We start from the raw sequence: 6,246 nt of genomic DNA on the forward strand, positions 1-6,246 counted from the left end.
GGGCTCCAAGAAAGCTGGGGAGGGACTTTTGAGGGTGCAGGGAGTGATAGGAGTGGGGAGGATGGAGCAAAACTAGAAATGGGGAGACTGAGATTGGATGTTAGGAAGAAGTTGTTCCCCATGAGGGTGGTGAGAGCCTGGCAGAGGTTGCTTCTCAGTTTATTAGGGACAGAGAACTCCTGGAGAGTCCAACAAAAGGCCATGAAGTGATTAAGGGACAGGAGCCTCTCTCTTGACTTGATCTTAAAGGACTTTTCCAACCATAGTGATTCTGTGTGATTCTACAGGGAGAGGATGAGAGACTTGGGGCTGTTTGGCCTGGAGAAGAGCAGCCTGAGAGGGGAACAGCAAGAGCTAAAGGGTGGAGGTCAAGAGGATGGGGCCAGGCTCTTTTCAGTAGTGCCAGTGACAGGACAAAGGGCAATGGGTATAAACTTCAGCACTGGAGGTTCCACCTCAACATGAGGAGCAACTTCTTCACTGTGAGGGTTCCAGAGCACTGGAACAGGCTCCCTGGAGGGGTTGTGGAGTCTCCTTCTCTGAAGCCTTTCCAGCCCTGTCTGGATGTGTTCCTGTGTGACCTGTGCTGGATTCTGTGCTCCTGCTCTGGCAGTGGGGTTGGACTGGAAGATCTCCAGAGGTCCCTTCCAACCCCTAACATCCTGTGAGCCTGTGATCCATTACTTTAGTGTTCATAATTCTGGAATTTGTTGGCAACTGAGAAGATAAAGCTGGGGTCTGGTAGAAAATAGGGAAGCCTTAACTTTAAAAGTGGGGCAGCTGGATTTGTTTAGCTTCTTCCTCTCAAGCTCTGCAGCTGAAATGGCTTCTCTTGTGTCATGAGAAAAAACGATTCTCCTAAACTCTAGTTCTTGTAGGAATGGAACCTTCTGGGGCTGTCTCTGAGTGTTCAAAAGAAGCAAAACCTGTAGACATAAAAGCCTTGATTCTTTTTTTTTATGCCTCTGCTCAGCACTTTCTCTTCCACCTCTTCATAGCAGACATGCAGAGGAAAGGTCAAGATATGCTTCACTTGAATCCTTCCCCAGCCACATTCTCTCTTTGCTGTCCATGGGTGATGAGATGGGACAGATGTCACTTCATCACTAGCCCTTGCACTGATCTCCTCTGGAGAAGTTAGGTCATGCATCAGAAGAGCAACACTCTGATTCCTTTGCATTTTAGGGCACTCAGAGAATGCCAAGCACTTGTCTTCTTTCAGCAGTTGTGTTTGCTGAGATCTGCTACAGGTGCTGAGATCATTCTGACTGCCAGGACGGGCTTGATGGCTGCACCCAGAGTGGCTGTCAATGGCTCCATGTCCCAGTGGAGGCCAGGGACAAGTGGAGTCCCTCAGGGCTCAGTGCTGGGACCAGGCTTGTTCAACATCTTTGCTGGCAACATGGACAGAGGCATTGAGTGCACCCTCAGCAAGTTTGCTGCTGACACCAAGCTGTGTGGTGCAGCAGACAGGCTGGAGGGAAGGGATCCATCCAGAGGGACCTGGACAGGCTGGAGAGGTGAGTCCATGACAACCTCCTGAGGTTCAACAAGACCAAGGGCAAGGTCCTGCAGCTGGGTCAGGGCAATCCCAAGCACAAATCCAGGCTGGGCAGGGACTGGCTGGAGAGCAGCCCTGAAGAAAAGGCCTTGGGGGTGCTGGGGGAGGAGAAGCTCAGCAGGAGCCAGCAGTGAGCACTTGCAGCCCAGAGAGCCAAGCAGAGCCTGGGCTGCAGCAAGAGAAGTGTGGCCAGCAGGGCCAGGGAGGGGATTCTCCCCCTCTGCTCCACTCTGCTCAGACCACAGCTGGAGCTCTGGGTCCAGGTCTGGAGCCTCTGTTCCAGGAAGGATCTGGAGGTGCTGGAAGGTGTCCAGAGAAGGGCCACCAGGATGAGCAGAGGGCTGGAGCTGCTCTGCTCTGGAGACAGCCTGAGAGAGTTGGGGTTGTGCAGTGTGGAGAGGAGAAGGCTCCCAGGAGACCTTCTTGTGGCCTTGCAGGATCTGAGGAGGGCTCCAAGAGAGCTGTGGAGGGACTTTTGAGGGTGTCAGGGAGTGATAGGAGTGGGGGGGATAAAACAAAACTAGAAATGGGGAGATTGAGATTGGATGTTAGGAAGAAGTTGTTCCCCACGAGGGTGGTGAGAGCCTGGCAGAGGTTGCCCAGGGAGGTGGTGGAAGCCTCATCCCTGGAGGTTTTTGCAGCCAGGCTGGATGTGGCTGTGAGCAACCTGCTGTGGTGTGAGGTGTCCCTGCCCATGGCAGGGTGTTGGAGCTGGCTGAGCCTTGAGTTCCTTTCCAACCCTGACAGTTCTGTGTATTTGCACTTTACATTGGCTCCTCTCTGCACTGTCCCTCACTCAGGATATCTTCTGGCTTCTCCATCCCCCTCATTTGCAGTCATGGGGAGATGCTCTGAGGGTGCCTGTGAAGATGCCTGGATGTCAATAAGCTGCCATGGTGATGGAGTGCAGAAGGAGCTGGGCTGTGCACAGCAAATAAACAGTGCTCAGGGAAGCTCTGCAGAGCTGATCAGTCACCTCTCTCCTCTGCCATGCTGACATCTGTCCAGGCTTTTCAAGCCAGCTCTAAATGACTTGCAGGCCACTACAGAATGATAACTGCTGAAAAAAAAAACCCACCCAGAAAAGGCAAGCAGAGGAGAACCAGCCCCTGGACGTCCCATCTTGGACTTTTCTTTTCTTCCAAACAAACTAGGAGGCAACACTGGACCCAAGGGTTCATCAGTGGATGTGCACAATGCAATTAGGCAAAGCTGAAGGATTGGATTGTACAGAGGGGCTGGCTACAAAGAAATTGCTTAATGGCTCTACCCAAGGGATCTCTCTTGGCGTAAGGAGGATCCCAAGGGCATGGAGACTCCCTATTTCCAAGCAGTCCCATGGAAAAGACAAGGGGTGATGGGGACAAGTCATTGCTGGGGATATTCCCATTGCACTCCAGGAGAAAATATTTCCCCATGAGCACAGTCAGACACTGGAATCACCTCCCAAGGGAAGCAGTGGAGTGCCCTGCACTTGGGTAGCTTGAGAACTCAGCTTGGCAGGGTGCTGGGGCAGCTCAGTTCAACTCTGCTCTTACCTGAAAAGGTTGGAGCAGATGATCCTGGGGGGTGCCTTCCAACCTGGCATTCTGGGATTCTGAGAGGTTCTTTCTTGAAAATAAACCTTCCAGGTGTGGAATGCCACCAGGGTACCTCGTGGGAGGGGGGTGCCATCTGTGCACTCTGCAGCACTGCTCCACTGCAGGCTGCAGCCATTGCCACAGCCAAGTGAAGGCCAGGAGCCAAGTTAAGAGCACAGCAGGAGAGTCCCTGCCCTAGGTCAGCTAGAGGTCAACACCAGCTTGGCAAGAATGTTGACTTGCAGGAGAAAAGAAGGATATGGCAGATCTGAACTCCAGCTCCTGACACACTGCTGGTGGGCTGGAGCTGGGATGGCTCTAAACCATAGACTCAGGGATTCCAACTGGACTTCAGAGGAAGATGTTTCCCCAGGAGAACAGTCAGGCATTGGAATCATCTCCCAAGGGAAGCAGTGGAGTCCCCTAGAGTGGACAGACTCAGCTTGGCAGGGTGCTGGGCCAGCTCCTCTCAACTCTACTGCTACCCAGAAAGGTTGGACCAGAGGATCCTTGGGGTCCCTTCCAGCCTGGCATTCTGTGATCACTGGGAAAGGTGAGTCAGGAATGAAGAGAACCAAAGGAGGAACACAGGATTTGCCAGGCTGCATCAGAGCCATCTCCCTGAGATTTAGAGTGTGTCTGAAAACCAAAAGCAGCTGCTTCAGAGCAAAGTGTGAGAGCCTAATGGAAGCAGGTATGGAAGACCTCACCCACACAAGATATCTTCCCTATCTTTAATGATTAACAATGAGTTTCAGGCCAGAAGAACAAAGATGAATCCCCCCTGCCACAATGCTGTTGTGACTGACAGCTGTGAGTAATCTCTGTGCATGTAAATGTCAAGGCTGATTTCAGGTCTCAAGGTGTCTCCTGTCTTGGTGAGTGGTGGCTGTGCTGGAACTCACCTGGGAGAAGATGTGGAGATGGAATCTGACAACCTCCTGAGGTACAACAAGACCAAGGGCAAGGTCCTGCAGCTGGATCAGGGCAATCCCAAGCACCAATATGGGCTGGGCAGGGACTGGCTGGAGAGCAGCCCTGAAGAAAAGGCCTTGGGGGTGCTGGGGGAGGAGAAGCTGAGCAGGAGCCAGCAGTGAGCACTTGCAGCCCAGAGAGCCAAGCAGAGCCTGGGCTGCAGCAGGAGAAGTGTGGCCAGCAGGGCCAGGGAGGGGATTCTCCCCCTCTGCTCCACTCTGCTGAGACCACAGCTGGAGCTCTGGGTCCAGGTCTGGAGCCTCTGTTCCAGGAAGGCTCTGGAGGTGCTGGAAGGTGTCCAGAGAAGGGCCATGAGGATGAGCAGAGGGCTGGAGCTGCTCTGCTCTGGAGACAGCCTGAGAGAGTTGGGGTTGTGCAGTGTGGAGAGGAGAAGGCTCCCAGGAGACCTTCTTGTGGCCTTGCAGGATCTGAAGGGGGCTCCAAGAAAGCTGGGGAGGGACTTTTGAGGGTGTGAGGGAGTGACAGGAGTGGGGGGGATAAAACAAAACTAGAAGTGGGGAGATTGAGATTGGATGTTAGGAAGAAGTTGTTCCCCATGAGGGTGGTGAGAGCCTGGCAGAGGTTGCCCAGGGAGGTGGTGGAAGCCTCATCCCTGGAGGTTTTTGCAGCCAGGCTGGATGTGGCTGTGAGCAACCTGCTGTGGTGTGAGGTGTCCCTGCCCATGGCAGGGGGGTTGGAACTGGATGAGCCTTGAGGCACCTTCCAACCCTGACAATTCTCTGATTCTACAAGTTAGCATTTCACTGAGTTTTTAACTTGCTCCTGTGTTGGGAAACAGCCAAGACAACTCTTAGTCCTCCATCTCCCAGCCCCCACAGCAGTCTGATTAGCCTGCTGCTCCTTCCCTTTCGAAGGTAAATTCATGGGTTTGTTCTCTCTTGCTAGGAAAAGAAAAAAACTAATTCCCATGACTGCTCCATGAATCTCTGCCAAGCTGTTCTGTGGGGCTTGGTGGCCAGCAGGCAGCTCCTGGTGAGGTTAAGATGCTGGTTTGCATCAGAGCATTGCACTGCTCACTAATATTTGCTGCTCATTACATGCACTAAATTCCTGTTGGCACCAGAGCCACAGCTATAAAATGTTAAAATAAAACTCATAGTATGGCACTGAACTCTGTAGAAGCAACACCAAGAATCATAGAAGGCTAGGGGTTGGAAGGGAACTCTGGAGATCATCCAGACTAATCCCACCTTGCCCAAGCAGGGTCACCTAGGGCTGGTCACACAGCAACACATCCAGGTGGGGCTTGAAAGTCTGCAGAGAAGGAAACTCCAAAACCTCTCTGAACAGCCTGCTCCAGGGCTCCAGCACCCTCACACCAAAGAAGTTTCTCCTCATGTTGAGGTGGAACCTCCTGGGTTGCAGTTTATATCCATTGCTCCTTGTCCTATCTCAAGCCACCAGTGGAAAGAGCCTGGCCCCTTCTTCTTGACCAGCCACCCTTCAGGTATTTGTAATAATTAATTGCAATTGCATAATTAATAAGATCCCCTCTCAGCTTTCTCCAGATTAACTAGCTCCAGGTCTCTCAGCCTTTCTTCATCAGATGTTGCAGTCCCTTCATCATCCTCATAGCCTCCATTGGCCTCTCTCCAGCAGATCCCTGTCCCTCTTAACTGGGGAGCCCAGCACTGGACACAATACTCCAGACAGGGTGGGAGGAGAACCTTCCTTGACCTGCTGGCCACACTCCATGCACCCCAGGATACCATTTGCCTTCTTGGCCACAGGAGCACATGGCTGAACCATGGAGAACTTATTGCCCAGCAGGACTCCAAGGTCCTCCTCCATGGAGCTGCTTTCCAGCAGCTGTGTGTGCTACACACCTGACAAATCACTGCCTTGAAAGCTGGGTCTTGACCAAACATGGCCCTCCACACCCAGACATGAGCCTCCAAATCCAGATATGAGCCTCCAAATCCAGACATGAGCCTCCAAATCCAGATATGAGCCTCCACACCCAGACATGAGCCTCCAAATCCAGATATGAGCCTCCAAATCCAGACATGAGCCTCCAAATCCAGACATGAGCCTCCAAATCCAGATATGAGCCTCCACACCCATACATGAGCCTCCAAATCCAGACATGAGCCTCCACACCCATATAAA

Source organism: Indicator indicator, chromosome 24 (assembly GCF_027791375.1).
Source record: "Indicator indicator isolate 239-I01 chromosome 24, UM_Iind_1.1, whole genome shotgun sequence".
NCBI classification, from domain to species: Eukaryota; Metazoa; Chordata; class Aves; order Piciformes; family Indicatoridae; genus Indicator; species Indicator indicator.